This window comes from Prionailurus bengalensis, chromosome A2 (genome assembly GCF_016509475.1).
Source record: "Prionailurus bengalensis isolate Pbe53 chromosome A2, Fcat_Pben_1.1_paternal_pri, whole genome shotgun sequence".
Taxonomy (NCBI): Eukaryota; Metazoa; Chordata; class Mammalia; order Carnivora; family Felidae; genus Prionailurus; species Prionailurus bengalensis.
The window spans coordinates 64,914,156-64,935,749 of NC_057348.1; the positions used below are offsets into that span (position 1 = coordinate 64,914,156).

General features: G+C 49.8%; 1 protein-coding gene across 6 annotated transcripts in view; it reads right to left on the bottom strand.

The window, feature by feature from the left end:
• Positions 1-21,594, bottom strand: part of COBL (cordon-bleu WH2 repeat protein) — a 276,897-nt gene that overhangs the window by 113,193 nt on the left and 142,110 nt on the right. The gene's annotated exons all lie outside the window — the stretch shown is intronic.

Genomic DNA, 21,594 nt, shown 5'->3' on the forward strand with positions numbered 1-21,594 from the left:
AGAAACTCTCATCAGTGTGAGGTCACTTCTCAGTGCAGGAGTGCTCCGACCTGAAAACCAAGTGCCACACCGCCCATCCGAGCCTGTAGGACACGTCCACTGCTGGGCTTGAATGGCCTGAGCAAAACGCTCACTTTCAGTCGAAAGCCCGTATTTTCCCTGTGGTGGGAGACACTCCATTGACACATTCCTGCTGCAAAGGTTTCTTTTCTTTTTTCTTTTTGATGTTTATTTAGTTTTGAGAGAGAGAAAGAGAAAGAGACAGCACGAGCAGGGGAGGGGCAGAGAGAGGGAGACACAGAATCCAAAGCAGGCTCCAGGCCCTGAGCTGTCAGCACAGAGCCTGATGCGGGGCTCGAACCCACAAACTGCGAGATCATGACCCGAACCGAAGTTGGACACTCAAGCGACTGAGCCACCCAGGCGCCCCACAAGGTTTGTTTTCTTAATCACAAAGGAAACGACAGACCTCTGAAACCCCTAAGAACCCTTACCAGCTAGACTCGTTTAACACTCCTGACCAGACCGCAGTGTGAATCAGCCTCCTTTGAAACAGAACCTGTCTTCGGAACGAGCTTGTAGGTGCTGAACAGAGGAAGGCACAGGCCAGAAGTACATTTCTCCCAGAGGAATCTGTCTGTAGCTCTGACCGCACTGAGCCCCCTCTCCGGCCCTCCGGTGGGTCATGTCTGCTCACATGACCTCTCTCGCAGCCAGTTCCAGGGCCCTTGGAGACCTCAGGGAGGCTGGGACAGGGGAAGGCTCGCTTTGGCCCCCCATGAATCTGTCAGGGATGCCACAACCTTTCCCCTTCCTGATGCTCAGCTGGGGCTGCAAGGTCTCATTAAAGGGTAGCTGCCGATTAGGTGCATGCAAGCCCCCTGATCTCACAACGGCGCCCCTACTCTGTGCGTCCCTCGCTCTATAAAAGCTGTGGCGTAAGGTCTGGATTTTGCAGAGAGTAACTATGCAGCAGCTGTGGATTGGCCTCCACCTGATCTCCCACCAGGAAGGTCCCCTGAATAACACTGCCTAGAGGAGCGCCTGGGGGACTCAGTCAGTTAAGCGTCCGACTCTTGATTTCAGCTCAGCTTATGATCTCACGGGTCATGAGTTCGAGCCCCACCTGGGACTCTGTGCTGACAGTGCAGAACCTGTTTGGGATTCTCTCTCTCCCCCTGCCTCTCTCTGCCCCTCCCGTGCACGCATGCTCTCTCTCTCGAAAGAAATGAATAAACTTTTTTAAAAAAGTTAAATATTAAAAACAAAACACAAACCTCTGTGTAAGGTGTATGGAGACACCTGCTTTGTCAAAGCACCTTCTCCATTTGGGGGTCACTTTACTGTCCCCCTCCCCCAGTTTCTAACCGGGTCTCTGCCATCGTGAGAAGTATGTCACCGGCTGCCAAGAAGGGGCTTAGGTTTCTTCGAACCCTTCACGGGTCACCACCAAAAGGCCGTGTGAGATAAATGGCGAGCCACGGAGGCTGTGACCAGGGAACACAGTACTCCGTGGCAGAGATCTACACCAAAAATAAACGCAAGCCACAACGCTACTTAGGAGCTTTCACAAAGCAGCCCCGCCTGCTGGGTGTGTATGGGGGGGCTGGCAGGCTAAAGGGCACAGACTTGTTTTTTTTTTAATGCTTATTTATCTTTGGGGGGCAGGGAACAGAAAGAGGGAAACACAGAATCGGAAGCAGGCTCCAGGCACTGAGCTGTCAGCACAGAGCCCGAAGTGGGGCTCGAACCCACAGATCATGAGATCATGACCTGAGCCGGAGTCGGACGCTTCATCGACTGAGTCACCCACGTGCCCCGACACATAGGTGTTTTAAATCCTTACCCCTCCTAGGGTCTGCTTAACCCAATCATGTAAGCGTTAGTGCAGGCAGAGGCTTAGAGAACCAACACTCTGATTTCAAATGCGTAACAAGATAGAAGCCAGGCTCTCCCCTGGCACCTCTCCCCGCTCCCCCCGCCAACACTCCCCCCCCCCCCCAGAACCGGTGCCCAGGGTGTACTGCACACCAGGGGCTGCGCAGCGGGGAGGTCAGCCCACACGCCGTCCGGGTTCGAGTCCTGCCTCTGCCGCGTGAGCTTGGACGTGCCTCTGGAGTCTTCTCTGCCTCAGTTTACCTCCTATAAAACTGGGTACCAGTAGTTTTGTTCTACTTATTTACTTATTTACTTATTGTCGCTCCCGTTACAATGTGGGACCCATGGGGGCAGCAATTTTTGCCCGTTTCCCCAGCTCCTGACAGCTCCTTGGTGCGCGGAAGGCCCCGGAGCCAGTGTTTGTGGGAACGAATGAATGGATGGCTGAGAGCCTCTGGACAACTCTGGTCTCAGGTTTTATAAAAGGAGTTGGTGGGGGACGACTGGGTGGCTCCGTTGGTTGAGGGTCCGACTCTTGATTTCGGCTCAGGTCGTGATCCCAGGGTCCTGGGATGGAGCCCCGTGTCAGGCTGGGTGCTGAGCCTGGAGACTCTCTCTCTCTCTTCCTCTCTGCCCTCTCCCCTGTTTGCACACACTCTCCCTCTCTAAAAACATAAAGAATAAATAAAAGGAGCTTGTGGGGGAGCTTTTATCTGAATGACAGGATCTCTGTATTTAAAATACGTATTTAGCAGGGCGCCTGGCTAGCTAGTCAGTAGAACATATGACTCTTGATCTCAGGGTCATGAGTTCAAGCCCCACGTTGGGCGGAGAGCTTACTTAAAACAGAGTTAAGTAAAATAAATATGTAAAGGAAACCCACTGGGCAAAAGCCCAGTATTATCCGCACTCAGACTCAAATCCTATTCTGTTCTGCCAAGTTTACTATCATTCCCTTCCCTGAGAAAATTTTTGAGACTCAGATTTTCTTGTCCATAAACTTTTTTTTTTTTTAATTTTTAAAAAGTATTTATTTTTGAGAGAGCAAGCGCAAGCCAGGGAGGGCCAAGAGAAAGGGAGGCAGAGGATCCGAAGCGGGCTCCACGCGGACAGCAGTGAGCCTGATGTGGGGCTCCCACGAACCGCAAGATCATGACCTGAGCCAAAGTCAGCCGCTCGACCAACCGAGCCACCCAGGCGCCCCTCTTGTCCATGGCTGGCTCTCTCTGATACCCCCAGGGCAAGGGATGTGCAAGCACATGTCCTGGAGGTTTGTTAAAGCTTGTGAAAAACTATCTGCAAGCCATCTACCCATGGTGACCTCTGAAGCACGCACGGCCCCGTCTGGCACCCTGCAAGCGTGACATTCGGGACCAGGCGTTTCACAACGCTGCTGCTATAACCGCTTCTGTTCACTCCACCCTGTCTAGACTCAGGACTTCTAATTCCTCCTGTCCTCAGCCCTCGCCACAACTATGTGTGCCTGACTGATCACTCAACACGGCTGTGAATTCACCTCTGACCTTTAGATGCATTTTTTTGGGAAGCTCTGTGCAGAATACGCCCCGAAAAGTACTTTACAGGTCACCCGTTGCATGTGGATTTCAGGTTTTAATCCCATAATCCTATTGCCCCTGTAGCACTCTGACATCTCCGGGAGGAACCCAACACAGTTCTCCCGACACACAGCCCAACGCACACACACAGGCAGGAATGCTCTCGTCTTCTCATCTTTAAAAGAGGGAAATTCTGGGGCGCCTGGGTGGCGCAGTCGGTTAAGCGTCCGACTTCAGCCAGGTCACGATCTCGCGGTCCGTGAGTTCGAGCTCTGGGCTCTGGGCTGATGGCTCGGAGCCTGGAGCCTGTTTCTGATTCTGTGTCTCCCTCTCTCTCTGCCCCTCCCCCGTTCATGCTCTGTCTTTCTCTGTCCCAAAAATAAATAAAAATGTTGAAAAAAAAATTTTTTTAAATAAATAAATAAATAAAAGAGGGAAATTCTGGGGCACCTAGATGGCTTGGTCGGTTAAGTGCCCAACTCTTGGTTTCAGCTCAGGTCATGATCTCACTGATGGTGCTTGGGATTCTCTCTCCCTCTCTCTCTGGCCCTCGCCCCTTGTTCTCTCTCTCTCAAAATAAATAAATAAACGTAAAATTTTATTTTACATTCCATGGACTTCAAATTGCTGTTAAGATCTTGCATATTTCTGTCACATTACAGTTGGTTTCCTTCTCCTCCAGTGAGCATTTTTGGTAAGCGTGACCTCGTGAGAGCCAAGTAAGATGGCCTTAGCAGAAACCCAGAAGCCCATGGGGCTCCTGGGTGGCTCCATCAGTTAAGTGCCCGACTTCGGCTCAGGTCATGACCTCACGGTTCGTGGGTTCGAGCCCCGTGTCAGGCTCTGTGCTGACAGCTCGCAGCCTGGAGCCTGCTTCGCATTCTGTGTCTCCTTCTCTCTCTGCCCCTCCCCTGCTCACACTCTGTCTCTGTCTCTCAAAAATAAATACATGTAAAAAAAAAATTAAAAAAAAAAAAGCCAGAAGCCCAGGGCACACCCCATCCCAGGCCCCTGCAAGTTGGGGTCTCTGTTATCCTGGACAACAACAATGCTTCTCATGATCCATTGTCTGTCTGTCTCTGGAACACCTCTGGATTTTGACACCACAGGTTTATTTAGCTCCAGTCTGCCCTGTACGGGCCACACAGATCTCTCCCAACACCCCACTGTTCACACTCACAGGCAGGCCAATCTCAGGGTCCATGAGACCTGGGTCTACCGGCACCGCCCAAGAACTCTGCTATTCAGTAGCATTGCTCAACCTTCGACCCATGGGCAGCCAAAATGTTTCGAATATTTTGGCTGCCCAGAGGATATCTGTGGTTTTTCCGATTTTTTTTTTCTTTTTTATCTTTTGACTCCCTTTACCCACTTCTCCACCCTCCTCCCTGGTTGCCTCCCCTGGCAATCAGGCGTTTTTTTTTTTTTTTTGGTGTGTGTTTCTTTTGTTGTTTTTTTTGTTTTGTTTTTGGTTCTGCATATAAGAGAGACCATGCAGTACTTGCCTTTCTCTCTCTGACTTATTTCACTTTGCACAACGCCCTCGAGGTCCATCCATTTGGTCGCGGGTGGCAAGATTTCATTCTTTTCTTTTTTAAGGCGGAACAACATTCCGCTGCGCATATATAGATATAAATATAAATATATTAGGAACAGTTTCTTTACATGTTCATCTGCAGATCTATGGGTTATTAGGCTGTTTCTGTATCTTCACTATTGTAAGTGACATCATCGCAATGAACACAGGGGTGCATATATCTTTTTGCTCTAGTGTTTTCATTTTCGTCGGATAAATGCCCAGAAGGAGAATTGCTAGATCGCCCGGCAGTTCTGTTTTTTAACCTTGTGAGGAACGTCCATACCATTTTCCACAGTGGCTGTACCAGTTTCCGCTCCCACCAACGGTGCACGAGGGCTCCCTGTTCCCCATACCGAAACTTGTTATTTCTGGTCTTTTTAGTAATAGCCACTCTGACTGGTGTGAGGTGATATCTTATTGTGGTTTTGATTTGCATTTCCCTGATGATGAGTGATGCCGAGCATCTTTTCATGTACCTGTTGGCCATCTGGATGTCTTTTTTTTTTTTTTTAATGTTTCATTTATTTTTGAGAGAGAGAGAGAGAGAGAGCAAGTGAGGGGCAGAGAGAGAGGGAGACAGAGGATCTGAGGCGGACTCAGTGCTGATAGCAGAGAGCCTCATGTGGGACTCAAACTCAAGAACTGTGAGATCATGACCTGAGCCAAAGGCAGATACTTAACTGAGCTGTGCAGGCACCCTTCTTTGTCTTCTTTGAAAACACAAATGGCTATTCAGATCTTCTGTCCACTATATAATTGGATTGTTTGGTTTTTTATTATTGAGCTGTATGAGTTCTTTATAGATTTTGGGTATTAGCCCCTTACCAAGTAGATGATTTGCAAGTATTTTCTGCCATTCAGCAGACTGTCCTTTCACTTTGTCGATAGTTTCATTCACTGAGCAGAAGCTTCTCTAGTATGATGTCTTTCCACTTATTTATTTTTGCTTTTGTCAGGTTCAAAAATTCATCACCAAGACCGACGTCAAAGAGCTTCCTTCCTGGTTATGTTTTCTTCTAGAAGTTTTATGGTTTCAGGTCTTAAGTTCAAGTCTCTAATCCATTGTGAGTTAATCTGTGTGTACGTGTGAGAGAGTGGTCCAGTTTTCCCAACACCGTTTACCTAAGACATTATCCTTTTCCCATTGTATATTCTTGGCTCCTCTGTAAATTAATTGACCATACGTGCATGGGTTTCTTTCTGGGCTCTTTATTCTGTGTCATTGGTCTATGCATCTGTTTTTATGCTAATATTATACTGTATTCATTACCATAGCTTTGTAATATGGTTTGAAATCGAATACCAAGATATCTCCAGCTTTGCTTTTCTTTCTCAAGATTCCTTTGGCTGTTCGGGTGTTTTTTCGTTTGTTTTTTGTTTTTGTTTTTTTTTGTGTGTGGTTCTCTACATATTTTATGATTATTTGTTCTATTTCTTTGAGAAAAGTGATTGGAATCTTGACAGACATTGCTTTGGATAGTATGGACATTTTAACAATATTGATTCTTGCAATCCATGAGCATGAAATATTTATCTTCCTCAATTTCTTTTATTAAGGTCTTATAATTTTCAACATGTAGATCTCTCACCTCCTTGGTTAAATTTATTTGTAGCTATTTTGTTCCTTTTGGTGCAATTGTAAATGGGATTATGTTCTTAATTTCTCCTCCTGACAGTTTTTTATTAGTGTATAGAAATGCCACAGATTTCTGTATATTGATTTTGTATGTTGCAACCTTACTGAATTTATTTACTAGTTTCAACAGTTTTTTTTTTTATGGTGTCTTCAGGGTTTTCTCTATATAATATCATGTCATCTGCAAATAGTGACAGTTTTACTTCTTCCTTCCCAATTTGGATGCTTTTTCTTTCTCTTTCTTGCCAACTGCTGTGACTTCCAGTCCCTTGTTGAATAAACGTGCAGAGGAGGGCACCCTTGTCTGTTTCCGATCTTAGAGGAAAGCCTTTCAGTTTTCCACCATGGAGTATGATGAACACAGATACAAAAGTCCTCAACAACACAGGAGCCAACTGAAATTAACAATACGTTAACAGGATCATACACCACGATCAAGTGCGATTTATTCCAGGGACACAAGAACGGTTCAACACCCACAAATCAGTCCATGTGATACACCACAACAAAACGAAGGATAAAGGTCATAGGATCATCCTCGTAGACGCAGAAAAGGCATCTGACAAAGCCAGCGTCCATTTCTGATAAAAACTCTCAACAAAGTGACTATGGAGGGAGTGTACCTCAACGTAATAAGAGCGATATGTGACAAGTCCACAGATATTTGTGGTTTAACGCTTAGCTTCTTTCTTTCCTCACTTCTGGATTTGGACACAGAATTTCGAAAACAATCCACAGAAGAATTTGGGAGAAAAACAAGGTCGGACATCGTTTAAAATGCTAACTCACTGGGGCGCCTGGGAGGCTCAGTGAGTTGAGTGTCTGACTTCAGCTCAGGTCATGATGTCGCGGTTCGTGAGACCGAGCCCCGCTGTCCGTGTGGACAGCTCAGAGCCTGGAGCCTGTTTCAGATTCCTTGCTTCCTTCTCTCTCTGCCCCTCCCCTGCTCATACTCTGTCAATCTCTCAAAAATAAACATTAAAAGAATTAAAAAAAAAATACGATGCTGACTCATCAATATTAAGTAAAAAGGAAAACCAGGATAACCTGTGCAGCTCAGAGTTCATACAGCCTGGCCCATGTCTTATTACAATTTAGGGGCTCTTCTGCTACAAAGTGGCGAAGTTCCACGAGGGATAGACCACGGCTTTCCTGCAAGAGGGATCTGGTTTCCTGTTCTGGTCCAAATGGGTCAATAACATCTTTGTTTTTTTTTAAAATCAAGCCCCCCCCCCCCTTTTGGTAGGGGAATGAGTCTGGCCCTTCTCTAATGGTGGGCACCCCAATCCATATTTTGGCTACTACAGTCTTGCTTTTCAGGACTTTTTCTCCTAGGAGTTCAGCCCGATAAATCATGAAGGAAAAAAGCCATGGATAATGGAGAGAAAAAGGGACGAAGTGAACCCAGCCGTCACACCAAGACCTCACGGGGCCTCACGCTGTGGGCTGTATTCTCCACCTGACAGGCTGCTGTCCACTGGAAAAGTCAGGTCAGAGACAACGCTGAACTCTGTGTATCCCCAACACCCCTGATATTCACTTAGGTCATTTATTACATTCAGAGCACAGTGATAACTTGATCCTGTCTCACACACACATCTGGGAGGAGACAAATACAAAGAGAGATAGAAGCTGCCAATTTCAGGATCCGTGTCTCTGCTCAAAATGAGACCAACACCGTGACAGTTGATCTTGCCAGAGATATTTATTTACTTACTTATTTAGAGCACACGAGCAGGGGAACGGGGCAGAGGGTGAGCGAGAGAGTCCCAATCAGGCTCCACACTCAGCACAGAGCCTGACGCTGGGCCCAGTCTCACGCCCATGAGATTGTGACCTGAGCTGAAATCAAGAATCCTGATGGAGATGCACTCCCCCCGCCCCACCCCTACCACGGCCTCACCCGCTCCAGTCCCAGAGAAGCCCCAAGTTTCTAGGTGGCTGGGGGATGGCTTTGACTTGGCCTCCAGAGCCAGCTGTGCCCCTAACCCAGCAGGATGGGCACAGGCTCTGGGTCGGGCCAGCACCACACAGCAGAGGGCACTGCTGGCTGTCGCAGCCCGAGCGCTCCAGGGAATCCTGATGAAGGCTCCGGGAGGGCTGGATTTCCCTAGAAGAACCGCGGGGCTCACACACTCACTGACAATTGGGCAATGATCAGTACTTTGCAAGAAACCAAGAAGCACCGCTCTTTCGGGAAGCCCAGACTGCCGTGGCAAGTTTTCCTCTGTTCCACGTCCTCGTGTACATGTGCACGAGGCACCTTTACAGACACACCAGGGCACGCCATCCACGTGGACAGGAAGAGATGCACTAAATTCTGGCGAGAACGTGTTTCTGCGTTGAGAGAGACGAACAGGCCAATCCGAAACTGATGTCGTTGAAACCGCACCTTGTGAGACCCGTCGGGTCCGCACCGTCTCCCCAAAGTCGGAGCACATCCTTTGATGTGACTGTTTAGGGATTCAGATACAGTTGTTGTTTAGAGATGAAGGACAGCATTTTGGTGGCGGTGGCTGTGGTTAAAACAGCCGCGGGCAAGCCTATCTCCTAGCTTGGATCTGACGCTTTTAGGACGGCATGATCTTCGAGTTTTAACGCGGAGGAGAGCTGAAGCCCAAGGAGACAGCGGAGGTACTCAGGCCGGCCCAGCTGCCGGCGGATGGGATGAACTCGGATCCAGGAGCCCGGCTGCCTCTCCTGTCCTTACGCTATGCTGCCCCCTCTTGAAAGGCGTCAATAGAACTTTTTTCTTCTGCCTGCTTGCTCAAAGAACCAAGCGGGCCAGAAGATGCAGTCAGACCTGTTCTCCCACCTTCTTTCCTCCCAATACTGGTTTTGGCGGAGTCCAGGGCAGGACCGTCCATCCGTCCGTTACAAGCCTGATGGGGCAGATAGACAGCCTCCGGGGACCTGGGTGGTGGAGCTCCTGCTGTTTTCTGCTGAGAAAGGAGAGAATATTCTCATTCCCTTCCGTGGCTGCCAGCACCGTCCTGGGTAAGGGGTGGGGCAGAGTTCCCTTCCCAAGAAGGTATTCTCTGTCTGCTTTCTCTTATCCTTATGGCACAGCCTTCCTGACAGGCCATTAGCTACATCCCTCAGCCAGAGGGTGTGCTGGTTCCTGGCACCCTGGAGCTCTAGAGTCAATCCAGAGTAAATGCACACCAAGAGGTATATTAAAGCATGCCAGCTTCGTGGGAACTGATCCCCGGGAAGGGCAGGGACGTATGAATCCAGCATCTGGTACATGAAATGCTGGGAAATGACCATTCTCTTGGCTGAGTTCCTCCATGTGGATGCTGGAGGGATGGCGTTTCTTTACTGGGAAAGCTGCAGAAGCTTCTTAGTCGGGATCCATTATTTCAGCCGGCAAAACGCTAAATCACGTAAGCTCTTCGACGGTTATAAACACGAGAACAATTTGGGGTCATTTCTCTACTAGCAGGATCTCTTCTTCAAATGAGCAAACCAGAAGCACCTGGGTGGCTCAGTCAGTTAAGCACCTAGCTCTTGATTCAGCTCAGGTCGTGATCTTGTGGTTTGTGAGATGGAGCCCCGCGTCAGGCTCTGTGCTGACAGCGTGGAGTCTGCTTGAGATGTTCTCCTTCTCTCTCTGTCCCTCCCCTATTCACACTATCTTCTCTCTCTCTCTCAAAATAAATAAATAAACATTAAAAAAATATAACTTAAAAAATAAGCAAACCAAGAGGATCCAACTGGTAGTATTTGATTTTCTGTTAACAACACTGTGTAGACACAGGCTGAGCTGTGATCTTCTACGGCTTTTGCTGTAGAACAGTCCTGAGATCGAGACCTGTGAGCAGACATGTGAATGCAGGGAATATGTTGACTAGTCATCATAGGCAAGTTTAACGATGACAGCGGTAGGAAGCCAGAACTTTCTGAGAAGCCTGTGAATGAAAAGGAAGCAAGTTCCTGTGTAGATCCAAGATGTAGACCATGTCTTGGCCACACTCAGGAAGACCGTGACCCTGGTGGTCCACGGGGTCTTGGGAGACGAACTCCAAGTCCAGCGGGCCCTGCGTGAGAGAGCAGACCCAACCCAAGTGCAAAGGCTTGCTGGGATTTGGAAGAGCAAAGCCAAAAAGCAAGTCGCTCTGTATAGTGTGGTTAGGGCGTGGGGCCAGGGGCCTGGCTGCAGGTGAGGCTCACGGGGAGGACCCCAGCCGACAAATGGGGGGGAAAGACCTAAGTCCACACGACGTGTACATGTGAGATGCATGCTATGGTTCCATGTGAGATTTCAACTCTGGCAAACGCAAGTTCAATGTGGGGGGAAAACGTTCTTGTTCAAGTACATCATCAAACCCTAATCATGAAGAAAGCCAAGGTTTTCCCTTTCAAACGTGCATGCAAATCTCTTGTCACCTGCACGGTGGCATGTTCTGAATGCTGGATTGGAGGATGAGTTTACGATAGCTCATCAGCAGTGAGATCTCAGGTGGGGCGCACTTTCGATAACCGCAGTCCCACAAACCGAAGGAGGCCTCTCATACCGAGGGGCTCATGAGCACTTGATTAATACCACAGGCTGCATGAGGAAAGGAAATGAGAACCCTGGCTGTCTATCTCTAGTGACACAGAAGCCAAAGTAAGGTGACAACAAATCTCTCTGCACGAGATCTGACGGTTTCTGGGACGTCATCAAATCCGGGAGGCTCCTCTGTTAACGCCAAGTGACTGAGTCACGCTCGGTGGAGGAAATCAAGCTAATGAGATTTCTCTTTGGGTGAGTCAATCTTCAAGCAAAGTGGGAGGACTGTCTGAAGAGGCGGGGAGCACTCACTGTGGTCCCACCGTGGCCCTCTGGGGTTGCGCTGGCCAAAGCACTGTTCGAAACGATTTGCCCTCACCTGCGCATTCCTCATCACCGCGGTCTGTGTGTACCACGTTGCAGATGAGAGTGGCCCCAGAATTCGAGATCCAGAACAGGACTACGATCCGGGTGGTCTAAGGAGAACGCCACACTGCAAAGAACACGGGACAACCGCATTCCGAGGGCGGTCCTGGACAGAGAAGCATGGTCTTGCTTCCTGGGAGGGAATCGGAGCTGAACACCTGTTGCGGGCAGAGTTCCAGAACAAGGACTGACCTGGTCAAGGAGGCAATCTAGATGCCAGGTGGCCCTGCTAAGAGCAAACACGTGGAGACGTTCAGCGGCCACATCTTCACTCACCCGTTAGATCCTTGTAACAACTGTCAGAGGTAGGTAACCATAGGACTCCCATCTCACAGGTCAAAAACGGGGGCCACCGAGCGAGGCCTCCCACCAGCACAGCTGGTTCTCAAACCTGGCCCCACACCGGGACCCCTATGCCCTGGGAGCTTTGAAAGGCCACGCAAACACAAGTTCAATTTTGGGGGAAACTGACCAGCTTCGGCAGAGACCCTGGGAGGGGACCAGGCATCCGTTGTTTTTTCTTTGTTTAAAAGACTGTGCCAAAATATACAACCTCGAATTTACCATTTTAACCATTTCAAAGTGTACCGTTCGGCTGCATTAAGTGTATTTACAATGCCGTCCAGCCATCACCATGGCACGTATCATTCTGGAAACCTTCAGCACCCCAAAAGGAAACACTGTATCCATTACGTGGCCACTTCTCGAGCGCTTCTCCCCACAGCCCCTGTGAACCAACCACCGCTATGCTTTCTGACTCGTGGACTTATCTGTGCTGGTTACTTCATACAAATGAAATCAGACATTAGGTGGTTTCTGGCTTCTTTCACTTAGCATGACGGATTTCAAGGTTCGTCCACACTACAGCATGCATCGGTTGCATTCTTGCTACAGCTAAATAATATTCCTTTGTCCGGACAGTGCACATTTTGGGTACCCATTCATCTGTGGATGGACATCTGGGCTGTGTTTGCCTTTTGTGAATAGAGCCGCTCTGAACGTGTGGGTCCAGGTTCTTGCTTGAAAAGCTGTTGTCAGGTCTTGTGGGCGCCCAGGCGTGGAACCCTGGGTCCCCCCGTAAGATTCTACGTTAAACTTACAGAGGAGCCGCTGACCTGTCTCCCACAGCAGGTGCACCACTTTGCTTTCCCGCCAGTAAGAATGAGGTCTCCAATTTTTCCACATCCTTGCCAATGCTTGCTATTTTCTTCTTCTCCCCCTCCCCCTCCTTCTCTCCTTCTTCTTCTTCTTCTTTTTTAAGTTATAGCCACCATAGTGGGTGTGAACCGGTATCTGACTGTGGTTTGGATTTGCAGTCCCCCAGTTCATCGTGATGTCAAGCATCCTTTCATGTGCTTGCTGCCCACAAGGCATCTCCTTGTGATGGTTAAGATTTAAGAACGACGGGTCAAGAACCGAGGTTAAGAACCACCGCTCCAGAATCTCCGCCCCCAGCCATCACACCACACTGCCCGGCTTACTGGTGCTTTGCTGTTCCTTCTCTCTGCGGGGACAGACTCACAGCGTCAGCCACTGGCATTGTGGGGAGGCCCCCGACCTCCACCGTGGCTGGTATTTGCGTGCGTGACTAACCTTCGCAAGCAGCGTCTGTCCAAGACCCGCAACCCAACCCTTGGAGGTGCCCTCGGACAGCACATCACAAAACGAATGGCGATGTTTTTCCAGGGCACACCTTCTACGCCTTTTGTGTGCTTTCAGTAAATCACTCATAAACTCTGGTACTTTACCACTAACAAATTACCAGTGGCCCCACCCCTGACCCGTCTCTCAGAGGCCCTGATGCCCCAAAGGATGCTCAGCTGGTCCAATGCATGTCTTCAAGGCAACAGGGAGGGGACCTCTGGGCACACACATCCTAAGGTCGCCTGCAAAGCCCTGGGCAGGTTACTCGAGATTCTCCTTTGTCACCCTGTGCTTCTGGGGTGCAGCTCTCCCGACGTCTTTCGTGAAGACGTTAACTTTTGTTCAGATAAAAAGAGGGTCAGGAGGAAGGTGGCTGCTGGGGGCTGCACATCCCAGAGCCTGGGGGTGGCCAGCCTGGGGGCCCGGGGAAGCCAGGGAGTCAGAGGACAGACCCAGAGAGCAGAGGCAGATTTTCCCATCTGGAGGCACGTGACACAGGGGGCGTCACAGGAGGTCAGCGGTGTTCTACTCAGTCTCTGCTGCGACGGGAACAAGCCAGGAGGAAAATGGAGCCACCAGGACCATTAAGGAGGATGGATGCAAGCCATCAGGAAACTGGGGAGCAGTCCTGGGAGGGTGCAATGCTCTCATCTTTGTGCGTGGGATATGGGGGGGCTGGCGGGACCCGGCTCCAGGTTATAGGTCAAGGGCAGGCTTCTGTGGGCAGACTGGGCTCTCCCAAAGACATTCCCATGGTGGGCTCTCCGCCAGCCTGCCCTTGGCCATGTCCCCGAGGCCTCCTAGCCTTGAGCCAAGAACAGCTTCTCCGCCCTCACTAGCCCGGTCACTGGGTGGCGTGGGACAGGTGGCGCCCAGGGCCAGGCGCCAGAGAGGAGGGAGGGTCTGTCTTCTCTTTTCTTCCCTCTGGATTCTAAGGTCACCTCCGCTAGCTTTGCACAGAAGTATGACGCTCTCCAGTCCCTCCCTCTTGCCAGTCGGGGTATCCTCCTGACTTCCCACTGGAGCCCCACTTCCCTAACTAATCTTCTCCTTCAGATGCTGGTGACCCAGAGGCTCTTCCTAGTAGGTGAGGTTCCCTTTTGACTTGTTTCCTTTCCGGGCAGCATAAACAGCCAACTCTCCCCACTTCCTTCCCGGGAAGCCGGCCAACCTTCCCTACCGGGGGGCCCCTCAGGTATTTTCACCAAGAGGCCAAGGAGGAAGTGAGCGTTCCCGATTTCAGCAAAGGGTTGTGTGTGTGGATGCCTCAGGGGAGCTCCCCAGTCCTGCAGAATCACCGCCCCGGCCAGCCTCTGCTGAACAACGTCCCCCTAGTCGTGTAGTGTGCGCTTGTGTGTGTGTGAACACGCACACACACATACACACGTACAGTAACTCGCTTCTGCATGAAGCATCTCTCAGCAACCCCTCTTATCACAGAGCGCTCAGCCCCGATTTCCGGATTATCGTGCCCGGTCCCTGAGACGAATGTCACCTGCCCTCCGTCGGGATTGGCTGTGAGGCTCTGCACAGGGTCTCCCGGCCTGGACAGGAGGCTGGCCTGCTGGTTCACTGAACGGGCATCCCTCTCCCTACATCCGAGCCTGAGGCTAGCTCGTCCTCCACAAAAGGGCCCCCTGCCACGGGTGCCCCGTTCTGCCATTTGCCCGGTTTTTCCTCGGCCGTCCGTGAGTCAGTGTGAAACACCAGCATCTGCCGCCTAACGATTGCCAGAAGGGCCACAAGGACCCGAGTTCTGAGGACCACGGTGGTGGATAATTTCTCCCCGGGACGCCCTGGAACCTTCCCCACCCGAGGGTCATGGTCAGGTGCGTCCAGGCTCCAGGTTTTCTCCCCACATCACGCCGCCTTCGCGAGTCACGAGCTCACCGTCCTGCTCTGGCTACGGTGCTCTCTCTCGTTTTACGAGCAACGTTTACACTGGCGGGTCCATTTGCTCGAACGGGCACACACACACAGGACAAAGTGCTGTCTCTTCCACAGACCCCCGGGCACCGGAGGCAAAGAGGGGGAGCCAAACCGTGCTGCGATGCAGAGAACGGCCACACCGTGGCTCGGTCGTCACCTAAGTGGCCTGTGCACCCTGGTGGTGCCTCGGCAGAGTATACCCCACGCGCCAGCTATCCAGGAAAGGCACACGGCATGGGCTGATCCCACGCCAGGATTCGCATCAACCGTCAGCCCCAGAAACCTCGCCTCCGTGTTCCAGGAAGGACCCCAATACACAGAGCTAACACGGGTCATTAAAAATACATTCACGTGGTCGCTATTCTTCTTATAGTTTGATTGTGTTGGACAGAAACGTTACCGTTTCCTGGAGATGCTGCAGGGGGCAGGTAATTTTCAATCCTCCGGGAGGAAGCAGAAACTCCGTCCAGGCTTCTTTCGGCCTGGACGATGAGACAAGGGTGACAAACCACGTGGCCACTTTCAGAAGATGATTCTGGTTGACATCGTTCTGCACATGAAGGCCACCTGTGGCTATTCAGGGCCGGAAGGTCCCTGAAGACAGGGACAGGAAGCTCCAAAACCCAAAGGGTTAGAGGTCTCCTAACCGAGGGGCGCTGGCTTTCTGGAAAGTGCTCTATTTCCCCCAGGGCAAAATTATAGAGACTTAAGGGGTGCCTGGGTGGCTCAGTTGGTTGAGCGCCCGACTTTGGCTCAGGTCATGATCTCTTGGTTTGTGGGTTCGAGCCCCGCATCGGGATCTGTGCCGACAGCTCAGAGCCTGGAGCCTGCTTCGGATTCTGTGTCCCCCTCTCTCTCTGCCCCTCTCCTGCTCACACTCTGTTTCTTCCTCTCAAAAATAAGCAAACATTAAAAAAAATTTAAAAAAATAAAGTGGAAAAAAATGACAGAGACTTAAGGGTGGGGTGTCGACTTCTCACCCAGATACGAGCCAGATGCTCTGTAGGATTTTTTAGGAGAGGAGTCACTGCCTCCGGGGCCAGAGGCTCCCCCCGCCCTCCTCCCCTAAGACCTGGAACCTGCTGCTCCTCCCAGTACTGATCTGATCATCTCTCGGCAGAACCCCGTGTGTCCAGTATGACGTGCTCGCACTGAGCACACAGAAACAACGCACACCCGTCCACCTGTCCGCATGTTGGTCCTGTGACCAATCAGAATCTCCGGTCCTCTTAGCGCGGACTCCTAGAGAGTCTGATCGCTCCCAGGCTGCTGTGCACTTAGGTTTTTCAATCTAAATGCATTACTTACATTCGAGTTCTATGGTTCTGCGCTAAAGACAACCAAGCTGTCTATAAATGTCGCGTGCCAGCTGCCATCCCACGCGGCCCCGTGTCACCCACGACCCGTAAGGTCCTCCTCTCGGGGGGACCCGTGGGTAGGTCGAGTCCCTGCGCCCTGGGATGCACCAGCTCATCTCTGCTCTGAGTGGAGTATTCCCGATCAGAAAGCAGGTGCCCGGCGGAGGAAGTGCGTCACCTCTGCAGCCCTGCCCACCCTTCCCAGAGTCCCCAGGGGGTGTTGACTGCTGTGGCCAAGAACGAGGTGAGGAAAGAAAGGCTCCAGTCTTTTTAAAAAGAGACGGAAGCCCTGAGAGTCAGGGTGTCTCTTTCCTGACACGGTCTGCTCGCCAAGAAAATGCAAAGAGAGAAGCAGCAGTCCCTCAGGGTCAGGGACAGTGGACCTGCAACGTGCAGCCAGCCCTGTGACTTCTCGGCCAAGAGGAAGCCAGGGCAAAGCAGCAACACCAGCAACAGCTAGCGGGGTGACTTTCCACCTGACCCCGTGAGCACAGGACTCCGATCATTTCCTCCAGGGCAGAAAGAGACCGAAGGCTTGGCTCACGCCCGGCCTGGGGACGCCCCAGGAGGACGCACCCAGGGGACCTCACCATCTGCTGGCCGGTGGCCCTTCCTTACCCCAGCTGTCCAGGCACCTCAGGGATCTGTGTTTGAGAGCCACCTGGGGCTCGTGATCTCGGGACAGAACACAGCCTTATTTCAAAGTCCTGACTTTAAAAAAAATTTTTTTTTTTAATCTTTATTTTTGAGAGAGAGAGAGACAGAGTGTGAGCAGGGGAGGAGCAGAGAGAGAGGGAGACACAGAACCTGAAGCAGGCTCCAGGCTCTGAGCTGTCTGCGTGGAGCCCAATGCGGGGCTCGAACCCACGAACTGTGAGATCATGACCTGAGCCAAAGTCGGATGCTCAACCCACTGAGCCACCCAGGTGCCCCCCAATGTGTTACTAGGGACGTCCTTGGATCTGCGGCTTGGTGAATAGCACCGGGGGGGACCCCTCGTGCTATCACCACGTTCGGCACCCCTTCGGTGCTGTTGAGGCCACGGTCCACATTTCTCCCCTCCCCTCCCTCTGCATTGTTCCGGAAACCATCCTAGCCCGCTCCTGGGGTTAGCTCACGTGCCAGGCCAAAAGCAGGAGAGAAGAATGACAATTAACCGCTAACTGCCACTGTGTCCAGTTCCCAGGTCGTCCTTCCTTCAGGGGACTCTGTCACCGTGGGCTGTACTGCCCCCCTCCCCCCAGACCACCCCCACCCGTGCTCCTTACTATGGAGGAGCAGGCAGAGGTCCAGACCATGAGTCCACTTGGAGAAACCTCTCACACTTGCAGTACAATCTGCCTGTGATCTTGACGGGGGGGGGGGGGGAGTGGACACCGGGGCTGGGGGCTTCTAGGCCTTTCTGTGTCTCATGCCTGAAAGGGGAATCCTCAGCTGTTCCAGCTCGTTCTCCAAGTCCAATCCCGCCTCCCCGGCTGGGCCTCAAGGACCTTCACCGCCCACACCCCAGACCTCCTTCTACAGCTGTGGTCACGCGACCCCACGTGTCCCTCTGGCAGAGGCCCACCTGCTCTAGCCCGCTGGAAGTCATCATTCGTTTGTGCTCAGAGCATTAAACTCACATATGGCTCGAGTTTCCCCGGGATCCGGGTTTTGTCGTCTTTGGTGGCTCCTGGTGGCCACGGGGGACTGTCAGGTTCCCACTGCTCACGTGCTGACTCCCACGGCACAAAGGATGCCTTTTACTGGCTCGCCATTTACGTTAAAATTAGTCGACTAGGCTTTCAAATGTGCCGTTGTTGCTTTTAAGTAATGTATCACCGCTAATTTTGCTCTGTGGCTACCCGTTATTATGGCTGGTAGTTACATTCAGTCCCAAGATACGTAGCAGACTTTTCTTTTTCTTTTTTTTTGAAGTAGGCTCCGTGCCCAACGTGGGGCTTGAACTCACGACCCACGTTCAAGATCAAGAGTCGCATGCTTTACTGAATGAGCCAGCCAGGTGGCCCCCTTTTTTTAAATTTTTCTAATTTTATTATTTTTTTTGTAGCTTTGTTAGTGATTTTATCTTTTTTATAATTTTATTATTTTTCATCACGATAACTGTACTCTTAACCCCCATCTGCTATTTCACTCACCTCCGTCCTGTCTGGTAACCATCAGTTTGTTCTCTCTAGTTAGGAGTCTGTTTCTGGTTTGCCTCCCTCCCGCCCGCCCCCCCCCTCTTTTTTCTTTCCCTTTGCTCGTCTGTTTTGTTTCTTAAGTTCCACATGAGTGAGAGCGTACGGTACTTGTCTTTGACTTATTTCACTTAGCATTATACTCTCCAACTCCACCCACATCGTTGCAAAGGGCAATTTTCAAGTAACTAGAATAAAACTAAGAGGGAATCATCCATATGTGTACACAAATGTAAATATAATCTCCCCAAATTTACTTGTGCAGGGACATTTCATCACTGAGTTGATTTTTCTTTGGTTAATGGATATTAATAGTTCAATTTGCTTATGGAGATTTTAAAATTTAATTGAAAATGAACTTTGTTAATATTCACTCATATTTTATTACTGGAATGTTTAATAATTCCACTACCAAAATCTTAATGAAAAATTAACACATTTTTTTAAGTTTATCTAATGACAGAGAGAGAGAGAGAGAGAGAGAGAGCGTGTGCACGAACAGGGGAGGGGCAGAGAGAGGGGGAGAGAGAGAATCCCAAGCAGGCTCCACCCTGTCAGAGCAGAGCCTGACTTGCAGCTCAAACCTAAGAACCGTGAGATCATGACCTGAGTTGAACCAAGAGTGGGAGCTTAAATGACTGAGCCACCCAGGCACCCTGAGAAATGAACGCATTTAATATGTGTCATTACATGAAAATTGCTGGAGATTTTGTGGTTGCTTTTGCTTTGGGCATCAGATTAAAAAAAAAATCATCACCAAGACTGATGTCAAGGAGCCTCCTGCTTATGTTTTCTTCTAGGAGTTTTATGGTTTCAGGTCTTAAGTTCAAGTCTCTAATCCATTGTGAGTTAATCTGTGTGTACGTGTGAGAGAGTGGTCCAGTTTTCCCAACACCGTTTACCGAAGACACTATCCTTTTCCCATTGTATATTCTTGGCTCCTCTGTAAATTAATTGACCACACGTGCATGGGTTTCTTTCTGGGCTCTTTATTCTGTGCCATTGGTCTATGCATCTGTTTTTATGCTAATGTTATACTGTATTCATTACTATAGCTTTGTAATACGGTTTGAAATCAAATACCAAGATATCTCCAGCTTTGCTTTTCTTTCTCAAGATTCCTTTGGCTATTTGGGGTTTTTTGTGGTTCTCTACATATTTTATGATTATTTGTTCTATTTCTTTGAAAAATGTGATTGGAATCTTGATAGGGATTATAAGGAATCTGTAGATTGCCTTGGGACATTTTAATATTGACTCTTGCAATCCATGAGCATGGGATATCTATTTATTTGGGTCTTCTTCAATTTCTTTTATTAATGTCTTATAATTTTCAACATGTAGGTCTTTCACCCTCTTGGTTAAATTTATTCCTATTTTATTCTTTTTGATGCAACTGTAAATGGGGTTGTTTTCTTAATTTCTCTTCCTGGTGGTTTTTTATTAGCATATAATGTCACAGATGTCTGTATACTGATTTTGTATGCTGCAAACTTAGTGAATGTATTTATTAGTTTTAACAGTTTTTTGATGGTGTCTTTAAAGTTTTCTCTACATAATACCATGTCATCTGCAAATGGTGATAATTCTTCCTTTCCAACTTGGACGCCTTATTTCTTTTGTGTTGTTTTTTTGTTGTTTTTTTGTTTTGTTTTGTTTTGTTTTGTTTTTGACAAATTGCTGTAGCTAGGACTTCCAGAACTGTGTCGAATCAAAGTGGAGTGGGGGACATCCTGGTCTTGTTCTTGATCTTAGAGGACAAGCTTCCAGCTTTTGACCATTAGGTATGATGTTAACAAGGGGTTTGTCATGCATGGTCTTTAATACGTTGAGGTGACTTCCCTCTATCCCCACTTTGTTGAGTGTTTTTTATCATAAATGAATGTTGGCTTTTGTCATATGCTTTTTTGGCATCTATTGAGATGATCCTATAGATTTTTTATCCTTGATTTTGTTAATGTGCTGTGTCACGTCGATTCAATAAATCGTGCTGGATGATCCCCTCAATGAATTATCAAATTCAGTTTCTTAATACTTTGTTGAGGATTTCAGCATCTATGTCCATCATGGATACTGAACTGATTATCAGGGTAATGCCGGCCTCGCAAAATGAGTTTGGAAGTGTTCCGTCCTCTTCCATTTTTTGGAAGCTGGAGAAGGACAATTAATTCTACTTCGAATGCTTGGTAGAACTGACGAGTGGAGCAGTCTGGCCCTAGACTTTTGACTGGGGGGCGGGGGTGGGATCCTCTACTATTTTAAACAACAGCCCTAAGTAGAAAGCCTGAGAAGGTGACCGGTTTCTGGCTCTTGACATGTAGCACAGGTGTGATCAGCGCATTATGCCTCACGCTCAACTGTCCCTTTTTGGGAATGACCACGGTCAGCCTCCAGATCTCGTCGACCCTTTGCTCCTAACTTGCCCCTCCGTTCTGCTCTGGAATGGTCCCACAGCGTTCATCGTGCTATAGAACAAGGCTCCAGACTCAACTTCCCTCAGGGTACCCGCTGTGCGGGCAACATCCAGAGTATTATTCCCGGATTATGTGACAGGAAGTAGATATATGTGCAGTCCACGTCTCTAACCCGGGTGCCCTAAATTCCGGTCTCCACTTCCGAAGAGTAGAATTAATCTCCCCCTCCCCATAGTGTCCCCTTGACTTGCTCTTCAGACAGCAGCCTGGGTGGTTCGCGGGGTCCTCCTGGTAAAAGGTGCCAGTCTGCTGGCTGCAGAGAGACACGTGACTCTGGCACAGAGAGCGCACAGGAAAGTATTCATCTCTCCGGGGACCGGGGTACCGCTGCTCCCTGCTAGGGGCAACGAGGGCCGACATAAGAAAGAAATGTGGGTGGGGTGCCTGGGTGGCGCAGTCGGTTAAGCGTCCGACTTCAGCCAGGTCACGATCTCGCGCT